At 38.6% G+C, this 22,360-nt stretch overlaps 1 protein-coding gene and 1 pseudogene across 6 annotated transcripts in view; one reads left to right on the top strand and one right to left on the bottom strand.

Moving 5' to 3' along the window:
- Positions 1–22,360, top strand: part of Grm8 (glutamate metabotropic receptor 8) — an 836,043-nt gene that overhangs the window by 592,424 nt on the left and 221,259 nt on the right. The gene's annotated exons all lie outside the window — the stretch shown is intronic.
- LOC110316052 lies at positions 5,466–6,098 on the bottom strand (annotated as a pseudogene).

Genomic DNA, 22,360 nt, shown 5'->3' with positions numbered 1-22,360 from the left:
ATTATTGTGTTACATTTGCAGAATAATACTACATCTGTCTGGGCCCTTAGTTTTAAAAATCTTCTTCAACCTCCTCTAAGAAATTAGCCCTTCCATTGTCTCCACCCCTCACCTTGCCATGATGTTTAGAAAGTACCTGCATGGCATTATAATTTAGTTAAGAAATAGGATTTTGGCTTAATTAGATTAGCAATAACCAATTTCTTTTTGTATTAGCATTGTTTAATGAGATAAATAGTGGTCATCCTAAACATATTATCTTGCTCAGCCCTTTTACTGAAAAGTTTACTGAAGTAGGAATAATTTCAGCTTTATACATAGGAATACTAAGGTTGATAATAGCAGTTACATACTACAGTCATTGTTGGTCAACATGGCTTAAGCTAAGTCTCATAGAAACACATGGTTAAGAGATGGACTTTATTGGAGAAACCAGTACATTGAATCTGTGTGATAGGTTGCATATCCTGGAATCTTCCCCCTATCATTCTCACAGGGAGACATGAGAGGCCAGACAATTGTAGCCAACACAGAGAACTTACGTCTATACTCCATTAAAAGGTCAGAGCAGGTAGTTGTTCTCATTCTTTCTAAAACAAAACAAACAAAACAAAACAGAACAGAATGGAATAGAACAGAACAAAACAATAAAGGAGCATCTGTTGAAGACAATGAATGCCATTTGGATGCCAGGTATATTTTGTCAGCTATTTTCTGTAATTCTCTGATAAAGCGAATCAGTCTGAACCTGAGTGCTTTGGAGTTCAATGGGAGGGTGCTATCTTTCCTCTGATAAAGAGGGGATAGTTTAGTACTATGCCTTGGCAATATAAGATCTTCCATTGCCTGATAAATTATTAGCAAGGGGAGTAAATGGAAACATCCCAGCCATGATTTAGATTTTTAAATGTGTGTGTGTGTGTGTGTGTGTGTGTGTGTGTGTGTGTGTGTGTGCATGAGACAGGGGAGAGTAAAATCTACAGAATTTAATAAATCCACATTTCTGTTCTCAAAAGCCAACATGTTATCCAGTGCCTACAAACCTGCCAAGCTGTTGTTTATTCTCGGCAACTCCTCCAAATCTAGCTCACTGCCATGCAGCTGAGCTCTAATTGACCCTCAGGGAAGACACACTTTGATCTTTTCATTCTCTTCCTTAAAAAATTAATACATTTAATTTTTAAGAATTTCATACAATGTATTTTGATACTTTTTCTCTCTCCCCCCCAACTCCTCCAAGATCCTTTCCTATGTGACCTACCTATCTTCATGTTCTTTCTCTTAAAAACCAAACTAAAAAAACAGTAGGGTCCAGTTAGTGTTGATAGACTTCTGAGCACCGAGGCCTGTCCTGGTGTGTGGTTGATTTATTCAGTGTCACCCCATTAAAGAAACTATGTTTCCCTCTCCCAACAGCTATTGTAAATATCTCATTGGCTAGGGGTGGGACCTCATGCCCAGTTCCCCTTCTCAGGATGGGAAAAGAGGTAGAGAGGAACTAGGAGGAGTAGAGAGATGAAGAACTGTATTTAGTTTATATTGTATGAGAAAAGATTCTACAGTTAACAAAAGGAGGGAATGTCAGTTCAGTCTTCTTTAGACAGAAGGAGACATGAGAGATTGGTAATAGTGGGGTAGGGACCGTGATCAGTCTGGAGGGGCTAGATAAAAATGCCAAAAACTACATTACTTTTGGGGGTAGTTGATTTTAATGATTTGCATTGCAGTTTTATTTTATTCTTAAATCAGTAAGGTATACCAGTGGTGATTTTGTATGTATGTTATATTTCATGTTGTCATGAATATACAGTGATACAAGCAAAAATCAGCTGCTAGAGTTACATTGTTGCATAACTTAGAAAAGAATGACTAAGGTCAAGAAATTCCTTACTATTAGGCTGCTAATTTTACATCTTTTAGTGAGCAGAAGGACTAACACCTTAGGTCAGGTGTTGATGAAAATTACCTTAATATCATTGTGAAAATGCAGAAAGTTAATTGCAAAATGAGGCTTTCTGATTAAGATGGAGAGCAGAACCTGTGTATGGCCATGAGCACAAATAAGGAATTTATAGGGAAGACAAGGCAAGTAAAAAGGTAGGGAGGAAAATTAGAGAAGGTGAAGGTGGCAGTAATCAGTGTGTACTGTATGTGTTTAATGAAATTGTCAAAGAACAAATTCAGCAAGGACTAGAAGTATTAATGATTTTGGTGGTTGTTTATGGGATGGATCCCCAGGTGAGGCAATCTCTAGATGGTCAATCCTTCAGTCTCTGCTTTACAGTTTGTCTCTGTAACTCCTTCCAAGGGTATTTTCTTCCCCTTTCTAAGTAGGAGCGAAGTATCCACACTTTGGTCTCCCTTCTTCTTGAGTATCATTAGTTTTGCGAATTGTATCTTGGGTATTCTGAGCTTCTGGGCTGATTTCCACTTATAAGTGAGTGCATAACATGTGTTTTATTTTGTGATTGGGTTACCTCACTCAGAATGATATCCTCCAGATCCATCCACTTGTCTAATGATTTCATAAATTCATTGTTTCTAATAGCTGAATTTTACTCCATTGTGTAATTATAATACATTTTCTGTATCCATTCCTTTGTTGAGGCACATTTGGGTTCTTTCCAGCTTCGGGCTATTATAAATAAGGCTTCTATGAACATAGTGGAACCTGTGTCCTTATTACAAGTTGGAGCATCTTCTGGGAATATGCCCAGGTGTGGTATTGCTGGATCTTCTGGTAGTACTATGTCCAATTTTCTGAGGAACTGCCAAACTGATTTCCAGAGTGGTTGTACCAGCTTTCAGTCCCACCAGCAACAGAGGAATGTTTCTCTTTCTCCACATCCTTGCCAGCATCTACTGTCACCTGAGTTTTTTATCTTAGTTATTCTGACTGGTGTGAGGTAGAATCTCAGGGCTGTTTTGATTTGCATTTCCCTGATGACTAAGGATGTTGAACATTTTTTTAGGTGCTTCTCAGCCATTCGTATTCCTCAGTTGAGAATTCTCTATTTAGCTCTGTATCCCATATTTAATAGAGTTATTTGGTTCTATGAAGTCTAATTTCTTGAGTTCTTTGTATATATCGTGGATGCCAACAAGAGTTTGATGATAGGAGACTGATAAAACTGTCTCCTGAGAGGCTCTGCCAGTGCCTAACAAATACAGAAGTGGACACTCACAGCTATCTGCCACAGACCCCTGAACTCTGACTGGCAGAGATGGGGAGAAACGACACAAACACCAAAGAAGGTTCCAAACAGATTTCTTTATCTCTCTGAGCAGCTTTTTCCTCTCCCTCTCACAAACAGCTTTCTCTAACCATCTCTCAGCTCCAACTAACCCTAACTGGACTCTTCAACTGCTTGCTCACAACTGAACTGTTTACAGCCTTTTTCCAGAGCATTCTCCTCCCTCCCTCCGGGGCACATCCTGTTTTTCTCAGTCCTCTGAGCTCCTTCACAACCACATTCTTCCCCCTGCCTGGGGTGCATCCTGTTTTCAGTCCTCTGACCTAATCCCTCCCCATCTCCTGGATCAGGTCAGAGTTCAGCCAGGGCACTCGGTGATTGTCCAGTAACTCAGCAGGCAGTACCGTACAGGATCGTCTGCACAGGCTCAGCAGGCTCAGGTTCTTGCACCAGGGAACACGGGGCTTACCCACTCCCCACATAGAGTTCAGGCTCAGGCTCTTGACAAGTAGGGACCACGAGGCTTGGTACATCCGCTCCCCACATATCCCCTTTTTGTTGAATTAAAATGGCTCTGGGATCGCATCTTGTCTTAGGTTGCCCTCAACCATGTCACATCCTTACCCGTCATTGGTATGGTGAACTCATTTTCACCACCCTGTCTTAGGTTGGTATGCACATGTGAGAGTCTTACCTGTAGTGGATTGACGGCCCATCACACTGAGCCAAACATGTGGTGAGCCACCTGACTCTATAGCTGCCATAGCTTGAGTCAGCAGTTGTTGATCTCCCTGTGCCCACCTGTGTATGCATACCATCCGCCACAGCATCTCCAATCACTGCTGTAATGATGGTGTCTGTCCAAAGTCTCTCCTATTCCTTAGGAGCACTGGCAACTGACCCTCCTGTACCTCCAGAGGCCAGGGTATGGCTGTGGGTATCACCATCACCAGGTGGGGTCTAGTGAGACAAAAGGCATGTAATACTGGAGCATTCTAATTCAAAAGAACTAGTCCTATTACTAACTATAAAGAAAAAGGGAAGTCCCATACATACAGAAATAAGTTTACAATTATTTCTCACAGAAGTACCATATATACAGAAGTTTAGAATTATTTCCCACAGAGATACCATATATACAGAAGTAAGTTTACAATTATTTCCCACAGAAAAGCACAGACTCCCCTTCAAGGATACATTAAACAAGGCATTGCACAGAATCTGGGATAAACACAAGCATAACTGGTAGGGGAAGGGCCTTTACTATCTCCCATAACACTCTCTCCTGAACCTTCCCCCCTTTTTGTTTAATTAAAAAAAAAATCACATTTGCTTTTTAATTAACCCTACATTGAACTGCTTGGACCACACACTGGCCATCCAAAATCAAATTAAAGGCCTCTTTTATTTTTTAGGAACACTCGTCCAAATTGCTAACAGCTGCATCAATGCTCTTACTTTCCTTTTTAAAGCAATCTCCTCCAGCTCTCTTCACTTTTAATTTCGTCCCTGTGCCGGGAACCTAACTTCGAACCTTAACCTCGCTTAACTTTGTCTCTGTAACAAGAACCTTCTTTGTCCCTCTACCAGGCACGATACATATGTCTCCTTACCGAGAACCTTTTAAATTCGTCCCTGCTCCGGGATCCTTTTAAATTTGTCCCTCTACCGGGAACCTTTTAAATTTGTTCCTTTACCTGGATTTTAACTTCGAACCTCACTTACAACTTTAACTTTGTCCCATACCCCCAGGAGCTTGACTTGTAATTCTGTCCCGTAACCCCGGGAGCTTGACCTGTAACTCCCTTCCATAACCCCGGGAGCTTGATTTATCTTCTTCGTCCCTCCACCGGAGAGCCTCTTTCTAGTGCTAGATTAATTCTTAATTTTGTTCTAACTTTATCCCATAACCTGGGAGCTTATACCAGGAGCTTAGCTTGTCTCAAAAACTCGGGAGCTTAACTTGTCCCCCAAAACCTGGGAGCTTTCTTGTCCTCAAAACCTGGGAGCTTAACTTGTCTCTATACCAAGAGCTTTAACCTGTACTTACCATGGAACTCCCCGTAGCTCTTTTTTCTTGGTCTAGCTCTTGCACGAGTTCCGAAGTTTCTGCCTTTTCCGTTTCCTCTTTTTTTCTTCTTAGCCAACCGAACAGCTTCTAATTTACCTTGTCTCTGCTTTTCTTTTGCTTCCTGTTCCTTTTGCCTGGCTTCTGCTTTTTCTTTCTTTTCTGCTTCTTTCTTGGCCTTTTCTTCTTTTTTTATCTTTTTGTCAGCACCTCCTCCCTGCATCTGGCACCTCCATGTCTTGAGCCTGGTGACAGGACTGCACACCCTTGCAGCTCATGCAGCCAGGACCACTCTCATCAGGCGGGTTCAGTCTCCGCAGTTTTTGCTGCCGAATCTCATGGACTAGCGTACAGAAGGCATCCTCCACACCCTGCCAAGTCTTGGCTGATGTTTCAATGTAGGGGATGCCATAGCTGCGAGCAAGGTCCTGGGCCTGCCAAGACTCAACAGTGCGAGTGACCAGGTCACACTTGTTGCCCACCAGCACCATTGGCACATCATCTGAATTTTTTACCCGCTTGATCTGCTCCCTGTACTGATGGATGTCTTCGAAGGACTTGGTGTTGTTGATGGCAAATACACAGAGGAAGTCCTCCCCTGTGCACATGTACTGGTCCCACATGGCGTTATACTCTTCTTGACCTGTTTTGTCTAAGATGTCCAGTAGACATGCCTCCCCATCAATGACCACCTGTTTTTGGTAGGAGTCCTCTATGGTGGGATCATACTCGTCCACAAAGTGGTTTTGGATCAGCTGGATGGTCAGGGCACTCCTGCCCATGCCTCCAGTGCCCACCACCACAAGCTTGTATTATGTCATTGCTTTTACAGCGGCTGCCAATCCAGGAGCTCCTGCCCCACCGCTTGTTGACACTACTGCCCCCCGGGGCTGGGGCCGGGGCCAGGGCCGGGGGCACAGATGGGCACCGGCTGGGCCCGAGCCTTCTCTTCTTCTCTTTTTTACACAGGGCACCAGAGTCTTTTCTTCTTTTCTTTCTGCTTTTTCCTTTTCTTCTTCATTAGCTGCTCCTGGAGAAAAGTTCCTCACACGTAGCACCAGAGCCTTTTCTTCTTTCTTCTTATCTTCTTCCCATTCCCTGTATGGGCCACCAGTTCTTTGTATATATCGTGGATGCCAAACAAGAGTTTGATGATAGGAGACTGATAAAACTGTCTCCTGAGAGGCTCTGCCAGTGCCTAACAAATACAGAAGTGGACACTCACAGCTATCTACCACAGACCCCTGAACTCTGACCGGCAGAGATGGGGAGAAATGACACAAACACCAAGGAAGGTTCCAAACTGATTTCTTCTTTATCTCTCTGAGCAGCTTTTTCCTCTCCCTCTCACAAACAGCTTTCTCTAGCCCTCTCTCAGCTCAACTAACCCCAACTGGACTCTTCAACTGCTTGCTTACAACTGAATTGTTTACAGCCTTTTTCCACAGCATTCTCCTCTGACCTAATCTCTCCCCCATCTCCTGGATCCGGTCAGAGTTCAGCCAGGACGCTCATTGATTGTCCAGTAACTCAGCAGGCAGTACAGTATAGGATCGTCCATACAGTATAGGATCATCACACAGGCTCAGCAGGCTCAGGTTCTTGCATACAGGGAACACGGGGCTTGCCCACTCCCCACATAGAGTTCAGGCTCAGGCTCTTGACAAATAGGGACCATGGGGCTTGGCATACTCACTCCCCATAGCTATCCATTGGACTGAGCACAGGGTCTCCAATGAAGGAGCTAGAGACAGTACCCAAGGAGCTGAACGGGTTTTCAGCCCCATAGGAGGAACAACAATATGAACTAACCAGTATCTCCAGAGCTCCTTGGGACTAAACCACCAACCAAAGAGCATACATGGCAGGACTCATGGCTCTAGCTGTATATGTAGCAGAGGATGGCCTAGTCGGTCATCAATGAGAGGAGAGGCCTTTGGCCCTGTGTATGTTCTATGCCCCCAGTATAGGGGAATGCCAGGACCAGGAAACAGGAGTTGGTGGGCAGGGGTGCGAGGGGTAAGGATAGGAGGTTTGCAGAAGGGAAACAAGGAAACGAAATAACTTTTGGATTGTAAATAAAGAAAATAGCTAATAAAAAAATCTAAATCCAGAAATAAAAAGGAGAAATGCATGTTATTAACATTTTCTGTAGGATTACTTAATGGTAAGGACCTCTGTTAGAAGGAAACCAGGAATGCAAAATGTAACATTTAGAAAAAAGCTGAGAGAAAAGATGCATCTGTTTGCAACAGCATAACTCATTTTGTAATTCATTTATTCAGTAATCAAATGAAATCCTAATTCTTAAATTGATGCAGCAATATTATTCTAAGTCAACTTAATTTAATAAATATAGTTTTAAATTTAAAGAAGAAGTATTAATGAGTCAGTTTAGATAAATGTCATTTATCAAACCAAAAGCAGGAGACTCTTCCATAGAGTACATCTCTAACTTAGTTATGGTCCACATCTCTGAGGCATAAACACGCCCCTGTGGAGCAGGTCTTAGATCAAATCAGAAAACAATTGGTTACATCCACAACAGGATGCCACTATTATTCCAATAAGAAGATCTTGCCTGGAAATTTTATCATGATGTTTTTCTGACCCAGTTATTCTTGGGAAATTTGAATTATTGTCTATATCTTTTGGTCTCATGATTTAATGTGCTTATGCACATTCCCTTTGCCATGAATCATCTATTTTCATGTGCTAAAGAGAAGCAGTCCGAATGGTACCCACCAGGCATGCCCTATAGATAGTGCCTTTGGCAGGCCACCCTGATGGAGCCTTACATTCTGACAGGCCCTTTATAACAGGGTCAAAGAACTCCCAGCCTCCTCTAATTTCAGTGAATGCTTAAACACTATGGTATCTATATCCCAAGGGTAGACATTTAATATCTTTCTAAGACTTGGTTATTACAGAATGATAAGAACAAAGTTATTAGAAAATTTAAAAAGTATATAATCAAAGTTTCTGTGAGAAAAGTATAAAAATACACAAATGTCCCTTCCATAAGCTTGATCCTCTGTGGTAGGAGACATTCCTGCAGTGGCCAGTCTGTTGTGATTGTATCAGGCTTCCCTTCCATGACACAGGGACCAGGTTTACACACCTAGTGTAAATCACCCTCTCCATTATAGTGAGTTATCTGGTTTCTATTTTGAACTTCCTTCACATCTCATCTCTTTCTTCTCTTCCCTGATATTTATTCTCTCCACATAGACAAATAGTTCACATTCTTGGGCATATACTAGGAAATGAAGGATAAAGTATTGAAAAATTACCATGTTCCTTCTTTCATGAAATTCACAGTTTCTTGATTTCAAGCTTTATTTTGGCTTATTTAGAAACCTCAGAAATACCTAAACCATTAGCTCATAGGATTTATAATCCTGTTCAAGTCAGAATCCCTCTAATTATCCTTTTTTTTTTTGTCATGTGCACATTTGGGATAGTCAGGCCTGCCCTGTGGAATACTGAAAAGTAATGATATAAAATTGTCACAAACATAAAACATAGCAAATAAGGTGTTGGAAAGTTTAAATTTCCAATGCATTGCTTGATATGCTTTATATTTTTAATAATGTATATTCATAATTAGTGTCTGGCCGTTCATTTATATATACATACATACATACATACATACATACATCAGACATTTAATAAGTACTGGTTATGTATCAGGCATTTATGCATGTTTGTAAACTAAGAAACCATGTAATATAAGAGGGAAGTGTGAAAGCATGTAAAAACACCTGTAGAACTATAATGCAGTGAAAATAAAGATACTGATATATATATATATATATATATATATATATATATATATAGAGAGAGAGAGACAGAGACAGAGACAGAGACAGAGACAGAGATCTCCCTAGTGCTGGGTTTGCAAGCACTATAAGCATTTACCACAATGCTCAGCTTTATTGTGAGTTCTTAGGATGAAACCTAGTTTGTTGTGCTNATATATATATATATATATATATATATATATATATATATATATATATATATATATATATATATATATATATATCTCCCTAGTGCTGGGTTTGCAAGCACTATAAGCATTTACCACAATGCTCAGCTTTATTGTGAGTTCTTAGGATGAAACCTAGTTTGTTGTGCTTGAAAGACAAACACTTTATTAATTGAAAAAGCTCTATAACCCTGGGATACAGTACCTCTGAAATTCAAGTGCAGCACATTTGTAAAGAGAGTGGTTCAATTACCCCTGAGAATTACCCAGGAATAATTAAAACAGAGTTGAATGGAAAGTTAAAAATAACTTCCAAAATAAAACCTTTTAATGAATATCTGTCTGCATACATAATTATACTAATTAAAATATGGGATTTATGGAAGGGAAAATCACTTGGTGGTTTGAATGATCTGTCCTCCACAGTCTCAGGAAGTTTTATATGTAGTTCCCAGTTGGTGGGACAGTGTGTGGGAGATGTAGGGCTAAGTATGTGGGTTGGAGAAGCTGTGTGTTGGAGGCATTTCACTAGAGATGGGCTTTGAAAGTTCAGTAACTAGTGCTACCCCAAGATTCTGGTTTCCTGCTTGCATCTTGAGATGTGAGCTCTCAAATGCTTCTGCAACCATGTTTACAATTTGAACTGTGATTTCCTATCATGATAGATTCCTATGCCTCTGGAGCTATAATCATGGTATTTTATTACGGCAATAAAAAAAAATAACTGGGCCATTAAACTTGACAAACAAAAGGAATCTGCTATAGTTTGGATCCAAATATTCAAGTGTAAAAGCCTACGTCTAGCATGCTGCTAATGGGAGGGATTAGAAATTTTAGGAGATGAAGCCAAGTAGAAAGTCTGGATTCTTTGAGGCATGTATCCAACAAGATGTAAGATTCTGACCCCTTTCCCTCTTTAATATTTCATTGCTTGAATATGAGTTTAAGGATTTTACGACATGGAATGTTTCTGCCAAGGTGTATTTCTAAGACTCAAAGCTATAAAACCAACTACTCATTCACTGAAAGTTCAGAAACTATGAGACAACAACTTATTTCAGATACTTAATAACAGAAAGTTTACATGTATTCACCACTAAAAATACGAAGTAATTAAAAGGCAATTCATATCAACACTATGCTTAATATTTTGCATATTTATCAATAATAATAGTTTCCTGTTCTCTCACATATGCTTGGTTTAGTTTGAAGGAAAACCATCAAATTCTTAATATTCAAACTTTTCTCTTTAATGGTAAGGACAAGGAACTGGGCACAATGTATGCATAGTACACTCTGGATGATTTTCAATGTTATGTTAACATTTAACATTACAATGTCAAATTGGAGCACAGGGTCCCCAATGAAGGAGCTAGAGAAAGTACCCAAAAAGCTGAAGGAGTCTGCAGCCCTATAGAAGGAACATCAACATGAACTAACCAGTACCTCCAGAGTTCCCTGGGACTAAATCACCAATCAAAGAAAACACATGGTGGAACTCGTGTCTCTAGCTGCATATGTCGCAGAGGATGGCCTAGTTGGTCATCAATGGGCCCTTGGTCCTGTGAAGGTTCTATGCCCCACTATAGGGGAATGCCAGGGCCAGGAAGCAGGAGTGGGTGGGTTGGTGAGCAGGGGGAGGGGGGAAGGGATAGAGGATTTTCAGAGAGGAAACTAGGAAAGGAATAATATTTGAAATGTAAATAAAGAAAATATCTAATAAAAATAGGAACATAAAAAAAAGAAAAAAAAGAAAAGAAAAGAAAGAAAAGAAAATGCTATCTGTAGGTCTTCAGTCAGAGGATCCATTTCTCGTGCAGTACACTGTGACTGGGCCCCACAATGGGAGCCATGAGAAGATGGAGGATAGATAACTCTCTGAAGCTGCCCCTAGCTGAGGAACAGGATGCTGTTGCCACTGCTTACAAGTACAGACCAATTTTTAAGTTGTGAGATATCTGTCAAGAATACTAAGGTAGTGATATATGTAGGAGAGGTCGTTTCTTCATATTAGTATGAAGGACAAGAACTCATAGATGAGTAATTATAAATATAGAAATTTAGGAAGGAAAAGAACTGATTCCATAGCCTTTTATTTTCCGAACCTACATGCCATTCCCAAATCTTTCTACAATATTTATGGTTCAGAAAATTAGGTTTTGGTATTTTGTTTGTTAGGCAGCTATATCATAGAGAAATTTTAAAATTAATTGTGTAGTTCATGTCTCTCTCTCTCTCCCTTCTCCCTCTCTCTTTCTGTGTGTTTTGTATGTATGTATGTATGTATGTATGTATGTATGTATGTATGTATGTGTACTCTTATTGAGTGATGCATTTCTTGTTTCCAGAAATGTGCCTTGTAAACTAAATAGCACAGAAAAGACAGAGTAAATAAATATTTCTTGGAAAATGACACGAAATTAGTTATGCTAGCATTCTCCTAATCAAGTCACATTACTAGCAAAGTTAGTCAATAAGACAGACAGATCATAACAATGGTTGTAGGCTTATGACAGACAGGTTAAATATAAGAATTATAAATCTAAAAACTTCTCTTTGCAAGGGTTAACAATTCAATCATATGGCAGTGAAAGACGTGGTGAAAACGCTTACAAAAATGTACATTCATTTAATATATACTAATATACTGTGTTTACTTAATATTCATATTATTAGTTGTGAAATGAAATGATTTAGCAATTTGAGATACAAAACATGTTAAATATATATATATATATATATATATATATATATATATATATATATATAATTTAAAAAGCAAGTCTTAGCTATTTATAAACTCCAGCATGTGATTACAAATACCTCTTAATGAAAGGGAACATAATACATATTATATATACATTTATACATTTTGAGTTAGTAATGAGCTGTCTAGGAGGCCAAACCAGAGGCAGGCTTAAAAACTAAGTAGATCGCACTCTGACAGAAAGTAGTTGAGAACTTTCTATAACAAAACATATTCCAATCATGGTTTAAAACAAAACAAAACAAAACAAAACAAACAAACAAACAAACAAACCAGTCTACTCTATCTCTTACTAGTCATTCAATTATGATGACACTAGTAGTATTCACGAAGTCTAATATTTAATGAGACCCTGGAAGAGATATAGCCTTTGAATGTATAGATTGGATTTCATAACTCTACTTTACATTCTCTAAATACATTCTCCTTCTATGTCCCCAATTATTATAATGATCATTTAAATTACAGCAGAGCAATGTGGGTGCTATTTATCACTGTTATTTCAACTTTTAAGTAACTACCTGGCATGTGGTGAAGTTTATTTGGGAAAGTTCCTTCCCTCTCTTGATATCAGTTACTTCATTTGTAAGAGGATATTTTACTCTGAGATCTTTATGTAGTTGCTTATGTTTTAAGAATTCTGTATTAATTTTCTTATAGTGTATCCTCATTTACAACTTTACATCTAAGGAAAATAAAGCTTTTACTCTTGAATTGCTTGTGCTTTCAAATATAATAGTATATGGAATATCCATTTGGGATAGATTTTCTACAGCAGGTATATGTTATGTGATCATTTTCATAGTATGAAAAAAATGAAATATTGAACTAATTAAACATGCGATGGCAGACTGAAAGTCCCCTGTGGGGAGGAAACATGCTTACTTATCTTTTAAAATTCTAGTTCTAGCACAGATGTTGGTGAGAGCACAAATACTTGTTGAATTAAATAGGGAAAGCTAAGTGAATAAAAATTAAGGAAAATAACAGAAGAACTGCACTAGGAAGCTTTTACAGCATGACTGTTATATTTCAGGATTCCCCTGACTCTACCCTCTACCTCCTCAGTGCTGGGGCTTACAGGCATGCTCACACTTGACAGTGGAAGCTTTAATTCCACAAGTGATTTTCAGAGGTGCAGACAAGACTATGTCTGAGGTAAAATTATTATTTCTAATATGACATTGGAGTGCTGGCTTAATAAGTTTCAAACACGTGTATAGTGTATTCTGTTGAATCTTACCTTGACTCTCTTTTATGTCTTCTCCTCTCCTGTCATCTTCCCTTCTTCTATCACAGCTTCCCTTCCCGCATTCATGCCTTTTGATTTGTGGTCCTTCGGTTTAGATTATACTTTCACTACAGTAACAGATTAGAGGTATGCATTTTCACACATTCTGAAGGCTCTGACTTTTGTTCCAACAGTAATTGCCCCTTGGCTACTAGTTCATCAAGTACATCAAGTACTCTTGGGCCCTATGCACCCATAGCAGATTCATAATTGTCTGCCAAAACCTATCACACAGGTCCAATTCCAGCAACTACTGCTTCTGTGAGACCTTGTTTTGGATGGCTGTGAACACACCTGAAGATAGCATTTTACAACCCTTCTTCCTGTCTTATAGGTCTTAAGATTTTTGCACACCTTGTTCTGCAGTGTTGCTTGAGCCTTAGAGAGGGAGCTATAGATGTCCTGTTTAGGTCAAAGCACACAACCATTGTTTATTATAAGTATCTTGGTCAGCCAACATCTCTCTATTGTGCCATTCATCTGCACAGGGAAGCTTTTTCATGCATGAGAATGGGATTTTTCTGCAGATGTAAACATAAATGCTTAGACTGTGTAGTTTGAGTCATATCAATTTAGCTCTACAACTAGAGTAGATTTTACCTTCAGATTTCTGACTTCCTCAGTCATAGGTTTATGGAATGGCTAAAATTTGACTGATTTTAAAGCGATATGTATCCCCTTCTATGCAATAGAACTCAAGTCCAATTCTTGAGCAGTTTGCTACCCTATAACAGCTGTGACACTATTGCAATAATTGACACAACTTTTCCCAGCAGGCTGACATTGTGGTTTGCAAGAGTAACAACAGCTTTGTAACAACTATGCTATTTTATATCCCTGGTATCCTGAATAGTGCCTTCCAATAGCTTACATTGTTTGGGGACCTCTGGCACTTTCCACACCAATAATTCTTATGGAAATATTGCATACCTGGCACTGGGATTTTTTTGATAAAATATTTACTTCAAGGAAAAGCATTATGCAGCTATGCCATATGTGCATTTTTATGTATATATGTATTTGATATATATTTCTTTATAATTATTTTAAATTGTATTTATTTTTAATTGACTAACAAGAAGTCTGTTTCCATATTTTAATCAAATAACAAGTAGTGTGTTTCCATATTACTGTTTGATAAGTCTTTCATTTTGGTTAACATTTGCATCTGTACCCTAGTCTCACTCATCCTCCATACCACTGCTTGAATTCCTCTCGACAATATTCCTACTTTCTTTTTCTATCACATATATCTTAGGTTCTTTCTTGTTCCTGTAATAAAACAAACAAACAGCCAGAAACACCCGAGAAAAGCAACTTTAAGAGAAAAGTATGTATTCAGCTCACAATTCCAAGTTACAGTTCAAGATAGCGGTGAGGTCAGATAAGGTAGTTATATCTGCAGTCAAGATCATAGAAGATAGATTCATGCTCGTTTATTTAAGCTAAGCTCATGCCTCCATTTTTAAACAAGGCTGGGACTTGAAACCAGGGAATGATGCCACTTGCTTATCAGTTGTCACATCAATTCACATAGCCATGCCAGTTCCTCACTGACATGCCCATAGACCAACCTAATCAAAACAATTCCTCTTTGCAACATCAGATGATTATAGATCATGTGAGATTGACAAAACTACCATTACAACCTCATCTTTTGTCAGTTTGTCCGCAAACATGTTACTTTAAGTCATATATTTTTGAGGTTTCTGAACTTTAATTAATAACCTTTGAAAATAACAAGAGAACAATGGTTCTGCAAAAGGCATGATCATAATTTACATCCATAGAGTGCACCATGAGACAAAGTAAAAAACTATGAAGCATGATATAGAGCCATGGGAGTTGACAGAAAAAGGATGGCTTGTCATTAGATATTTTATTCTATATGCAGTGCAGATCCATACAGCTTGTCCAGATATCCCACATCATCAAAGTCTTTAAAAATTTTATGGTATTAAAATCACAGGCTCTTAACTGTGAGCTTCTCTAAAAAGAAAAAAAGTTACTTTCAAACATAATGGTTCATATTAAATACATTATTATACTGAAAGAGGAGAAATAGGTAGTAAAACATCCAAATCAAAGCAACCTTAAATCAAGCATAGAAAAATGAAATTCTGTAACTACATGTCCAGTATCTGGAGTCTTTCAAACAGTTAGCTGGGCTTCAAAGGAAATAGGCATTACCTGTTCTGGCTTTGCCAACTGAAACACACTTAGCATCATAAGCTTAAAATGGCTCCCACACACATCTGCAGCTTTCTTGGCAGATGTTCTCCGGTCAGAGATTCTCCAGTATTCTGTGGACTCCATTAAAACTGATGTTTCACTCTCTCAGGATTGTGTTATGGACTCTCACTGACTCTTTCCTGGGGTTTCATTTTGAAAACTGTGCCTGGTCTTAGCTGATCTCCCCAGTTTACTCAACACTGCATCTTTTATCCTTTCAAAAGAGGTATATAATGCTTACAACACTATCAAGTTGTGCTATGAGCTGGAGATGTAGCCCAAACCTCTTGGGGCACAGATGTATTTCCCTTATGGGAAGATTGCAGAACACTTTAAAAGTTTATTAACCATTAATATTTCTAATTTGAGAGTCTGGAATAATGGCTTAGCAGTTAAGAACACTTGCTTATTTTTCAGAAGATCATAGCTTCCTGTAACCCAAGCTCAATGGATCTGATACCTCTGGTATTCAAAGGTACCTGCACTTATGTGCACATACCCACCAACACACACACACACACACACACACACACACACACACACCTACCCATAATTAAAAATAAGTCCAAAAATATTTATAATTTGCAGAGCTGTTCATTTCTTGTCCTGGGTTTTTATTTTTTATATATTTTATTCTAGATATTAATTCTCTGTCAAGTGCACTGGCAGTTCTATTGACAGTTCTATTGCTGTACTGAAACTTTTTAACTTAATGAAATCCAGCTTGCCAGTTGTTAACCTTATTCCTCCAGTAACTGACATTATATCTAGCAAGTCCTTACTGTATCTTCTGTATCTTCTGGTGCATCCCTACTTTTCTCCTACCAGTCTTAGGTTTTATATTAAGGTTCTAAATCTCCTTGGAGTAAATAGATGCAATTCTTCTTCTACATATGGTATCCAATATCCATAGCAACATTAGCTAAAAAGGCTGTCTTTTCTCTCACATGCAGCCTTGGTTTTTGTGACAAAAATCAGGGATTTTTTGCATGACTTTATATCTTAGTCCTCTGATTTAATTCAGTTATATTTGACTCATTCAATTGATCTGTATCCATTTTGTGACAATAATTTGTTGTGCTAGTAATATTCTGCAGGATATCTTACAATTTGACATGATAATACTTCCAACCATCCTTTTTTAATTTTTTGAGAAATTTACATAGTGTATTTTTGTTATGTTTACTCCAAGTCCTCCCCTAAACTGACTAATTCCAGATTTGCAGCATCCTCTCTATTGCCCACAACTTCATGTATTTTTGTAAAAATTAACAACCCATTGGCTCCAATTTGTCCTGTCCATACACTTAGGAGTATGTGGCCATCCACTAGAGTATGTTTATCCTACTTGAAGTCACAAATTTAAGAAAAATCTTTTGTGTCTGTCTCTGTCTCTGTTCTCTCTCTCTCTCTCTCTCTCTCTCTCTCTCTCTCTCTCCCACTCCCTCACCTGAAATCTCTCAAGTCTAAATAGTACTTCCATTATCAATACTATTCTTACTATTTAGGATTTGTTTCTGTGAGATTTTTGTGTTTTCAAGTAAACTTTGAATTGTCTTCTTTTTCTACTTCTACGAAGAATGGAGTTTCTATTTAGACTGAAATTGTGTTAATCCTCTACATTGCTTTTGGTAGGGTAGCCAACTTTACAGTAATTTTGCAGATCTATGAACTGCCACAAACCCTGAACTCCGACCGGCAGAGACGGGGGTGGGGGGGGTGGGGGAGGGACGACACAAACACCAAGGCAGGTTTCTCAAACTTCTTTCTCCAACAGCTTTCCTGAACAGCATTCTCAGACAGCATTTTCCCACAGCATTCTCAAACAGCTTTCTCCTGCACAGCTTTTTCCCAACTGCTTTCTCCAACTGCTTTCTCCAACTGCTTTCTCAAACAGCCTTCTCCCTCCCCCCCTCCCCCATACACATCCTGTTTTTGTTTTTCATCAGTCCTCTGACCTAGTCCTTCCCCCCTCTCCTGGATCCAGTCAGAGTTCAGCCAGGGAGGCCAGTGACTCATCAGGTGGGCAGCACAGGCAGGCAGCACAGGATCAGCAGGTTCAGGTTCTTGGTAAACAAGGATCACAGGGCTTGGTCACACCCACTCCCCACAATGAACATGTGGTATTTTTCATGTTATAGTGTCTTCCCTATTTCTTTATTCAGCAGTCTTGCATTTTTTTAACAGTATAGATCTTTTACCTCCTGGGTTATGCCTATCTCATTCAGCATTTTTCGAGGCTACTATGAATAAGATTGTTTTCCTGATTTTTTTTTCTGTTTATCATTAGTATATAGGAAGGTTACAGATCTCTGTTTATTAGTTTTATATGCTGAAACTCTGCTAAAAGCATCCTTAAGCTGAAGCAATTATCTGGTGTGGTCATAAGGCTCTCTCTCTCTCTCTCTCTCTCTCTCTCTCTCTCTCTTACATAATTAAGGATTCTTTGACTTTCTTATCTATTTTGTATCACTAAGCACTATGTGGAAAGGGCATGAAGAGAGCTGACAATCTTTTTATTTTTTAACTTTAGTGAAAATGATGTTTTTCTGTTTAGTACAACGTTGACTAAAAGCTTGTTGAATACAGCCTTTAATATGATGAAATATCTTCTTTGTATCCATAGTCTATCTATGCCTTTTATCATGAAGGGATACTGAATCTGTCAAAGGCACTTCCTGTTCCTACTGAGATGATCATGTGATATCTATCCTTGACTCCATTTACATGGTGAATTACATTTATTGATTTACTTAGCTGAAATATCCTTACATCTCTGGAATAAAGTGAGTGATATTTTTATCTGAATTCAGATAAAAATTCTGTGATATGTTTTTCTGAATTCAGGTTACAGGTATTTTACTGAGAAGATTTCTGACAATATTTTTCAGAGCAATTGATCTATAATTTTCTTTTTTTGTGTGTATGAGTCATTATCTTGTTTAGCTGTCATTGTGGTCCTGGTTTCATAAAAATATTTCAGACACACTTCCTCTTTCACTTCTTTATAGAATTTTTTAGATTATAGTAGTGGTAATTCTATCTAATTGTTGGTGCTGTTGTTATTGCTGTGTGATTTTATTTTTAAGGTGCTGCTTCAGTCTATTTGCTAGTTGTGTATATCAAATCTTTTTTATTTGTTCTTGTTTTAATTTTATTAGATCATGTTTATCCATTTCTCTTAGGTTTTCAAATTTAGTAAAACATTAATCTTTCAAGTGTTTCCTTAGAATCTTTTGGCATTCATTGATATCTATTGTAGTATCTCCATTTTCTTTTCTAATCTTATTAATCTGGACCTTTTCTTTTCTTTAAGTAGATTTAACTAAATATTTGTGAATCTTTTTATTCTTTCAAAGAATCAATCTTTTGTTTCATTAATTTTAAAAAAATTCTCTATTGTTGGTTTGTATTTCATTGACTTCATCTAAGCTGTCACCATTGGTTGTCATTGCTAAAGAACTGGTAATTTCTGGTAGAGTTATTTTGTCTTGAACTTTCATGTTATTAGTGCTTACACTCTGGGATTTGCCAATATTAAGTTAATTTGTTAGACAGTCTAACACACCTGAGTTGAATAAGCATTTGTTCTATGCTTGGATTCCTTCTGCTTTGTGAGATGTGTTGGACTCATTGTTGTTTAATATATTTAACTGTAGAGAGATGTGGTGCTGCTATGTATATGGGATAGTTGAAGGTGTTCTCAGTTCTGTAGTCAGGCCAGTTCAGCATGATGGGAAATTTCAACAGGGATAGCAGTATAGTGTGCCCTCTGGTCAGGAATTGCTAAGTATTGTGAGAGTATGCTGTCAGGCTTAGGATCAAAGCCACAAGCTTGGGTGTATGAATAGCATAGGCATGTACATCAGGTATAAATAGATTACCTTATCTTGTTTCTCTGGTCAGAGGGCACACACAAAACTAGAAGTTTGCATTGGTTTTGGTGGTGGGGCATACTTCTCTGGCTTCACTAGCAAGAGTATACACAGAGTAAGAAATTTGACTCATGGCTTAGAGGACCAAAGATCTACTACCATCCTTTTTGGGAGTGAACTTGTTGAATGATGAACTCTAGAATCAGAGGGTCCAGAGACCTTTTTCATGTCTACACTATCTACTCACAGTGTGGGGGAGGTGTGTGATGGAAGCAAGAGGATTGGGGACTCCTTAACTTCTGGAGTGTGTCCTAGGAAGACAGGTGGAGTATGAAAGAGTGGAGCAGGATCTGATATGTCTTACTCCCCAGGGCTAGATAACTACTGGAGTGTCAGAAATGTAAATGCAAAGGCTCTTGGGACACTTTCCCTGTCCACAGTCATAGGGTGTTGACTGGGAGAAGAAACTGTGGGCACCCACCTACTGTTTATTCAGTGATTTTTTTTTAACTGTATGATACCTTTATTGTTAGGTATTTACAAACCAATGGCATTTGTTAGGTGATTTTCACCTCTTAATCTGGCTGGATATCTGGCTGGATAGTCATTCTTATTGCCATAGCAGCTTATAATGAACAAATGCTGGTTTTCTCTAGAGTCTAAGACTGACTTGATTTAGCTAATTGCAGTTCCTTTTTATTATAATAATTATATTAGATCATATACTTTGTAAAATGAAATTGTTCTTAGAAGCCAGAAAAATTGTTTCTGCTATATCTAACATAGCTTGTAGTGGATGGAAAGTTTCTTAGAACTGTTGTGACTCATTGAGCAGTATAACTGAACATAAGAAATAACATGAACCTGGAATTACTGAGGTGTGTCAAGTTTAGATAAAAACTTAGCCAGCAATTCTACATGTAACATAGGGAATGTGAATACCCACTTTAGCAAGACAACGTGCCATACCACTTAAAGAAGAACAAATCCTAGATAAACCACAGAGATAATAATCATCCTCATTTATGGATTATGCCAAGGGAAAACACAATGCGTGTTTTATCCCTCAGTCCTCCAGATTTTGACAGCCATAAATCCACTCCAGCTTTTCCTAGGGATTTTGAGATCTCTGGTAAGCAGGGAAGGAAAGCCAGAGTGTGGACTATTCTGAATCTGCAGCATGAAGGAAGAAAGAAAATAAATGACGAGGGATCACACGGATGAAAGGCAGAGTAAGAACAGGAACTGACTGAACTGTGGTGTTTGTGTTAGGTAGAAATGATGTTCAACTCTAGTGTAGTCCACATGTCACTGAATGCTTTAATAGAGTGGAGGACAAAGGTCTATACTGATATATTTAAGTTCTGGGTTCACATTGCAGTATCAGTGAGGAAGGCTAATAGAATGCCAGCTAAGATTAGGGGAAATATTAATAACAAGTAATACTTTCCAAGAGTGCCTCATAAAAGGAAAGGTTCTGAGTTGCAAAGACTCTTAGAGGTCGTAGCTTTTTCCTTCAGGGTACTGTATACTTGAGTTTCATGTCAAACTATACTTCTGAGTCTTAGAATTCAGAGTAGCACATTTAGGGAAGAAAATATACAAACTAGCAAATAATGTTGGTAGTTATTAAAACTCAGGATCTAGCATGACAAGTTTTCAAGCATGAACTTGTTCATTAAAAATAAGTGTAACAACCCATACTATTCTTTTTTAATATTATTTTATTAGATCTTTTCTTCATTTACATATCAAATGCTATCCCGAATGTCCTCTATACCCTCCCCCAGCCCTGCTCCCCTGCCCACTCACTCCCACTTCTTGGCCCTGGTGTTCCTCTCTATGGGGCATATAAAGTTTGCAAGACCAAGGGGCCTCTCTTTGCAATGATGGCTGAATACGCCATCTTCTGATACATATGCAGCTAGAGACACGGGATCAGGGGGTACTGGTTAGTTCATATTGTTGTTGCTCCTACAGGGTTGCAGCCCCCTTCAGCTCCTTGGGTACATTCTCTAGCTCCTCTATTGGGGGCCCTGTGTTCCATCCAATAGCTGACTGTGTGCATCCACTTCTGTGTTTGTCAGGTATTGGCATAGCCTCACAAGAGGGCACTAAATCAGATTCCCATCAGCAGAATCTTTCTGGCATGTGCAATAGTGTCTGGGTTTGGAGGCTGATGATGGGATGGATCCCCAGGTGGGGCAGTCTCTGGATAGTCTATCCTTTTGTCTTAGGTCTAAACTTTGTCTCTGTTACTCCTTTTATGGGTATTTTGTTCCCTACTCTAAGGAGGAATGAAGTATCCACACATTGGTCTTACTTCTTTTTGATTTTCTTATGTTTTGCAAATTGTACTTTGGGTATTCTAAGTTTCTGGGCTAATATCCACTTATCATTGAGGGCGTATCTAGTGACTTCTTTTGTGATTGGGTGACCTCAATAAGAACGATATCCTCCAGATATATCCATTTGGCCAAGAATTTCATAAATTCATTGTTTTTAATATCTGAGTAGTACTCCATTGTATAAATGCACCACATTTTCTGTATCTATTCCTCTGTTGAGGGACATCTGGGTTCTTTCCAGCTCCTGGCTATTATAAATAAGGCTGCTATGAACATAGTGGAGCATGTGTCCTTATTGCCAGTTGGAACATCTTCTGGGTATATGCCTAGAAGTGGTATTGCTAGATCTTCCGGTAGCCCTACGTCCAATTTTCTGAGGAACCACCAGACTGACTTCCAGTGTGGTTATATAAGCTTGCAATCCCACCAGCAATGGAGGAGTGTTCCTCTTTCTCCACATCCTCTCCAGCATCTGCTGTCACCTGAATTTTTGATCTTAGCCATTCTGACTGGTGTGAGATAGAAACTTGGGGTTGTTTTGATTTGCATTTCCCTGATGATTAAGGATGTTGAACATTTTTTCAGGTATTTCTC

This window comes from Mus pahari, chromosome 2, assembly GCF_900095145.1.
Source record: "Mus pahari chromosome 2, PAHARI_EIJ_v1.1, whole genome shotgun sequence".
Lineage (NCBI taxonomy): Eukaryota > Metazoa > Chordata > Mammalia > Rodentia > Muridae > Mus > Mus pahari.
The sequence above is the reverse complement of the archived record's forward strand: the minus strand, read 5'-3'. Positions and strand labels throughout refer to the sequence as shown.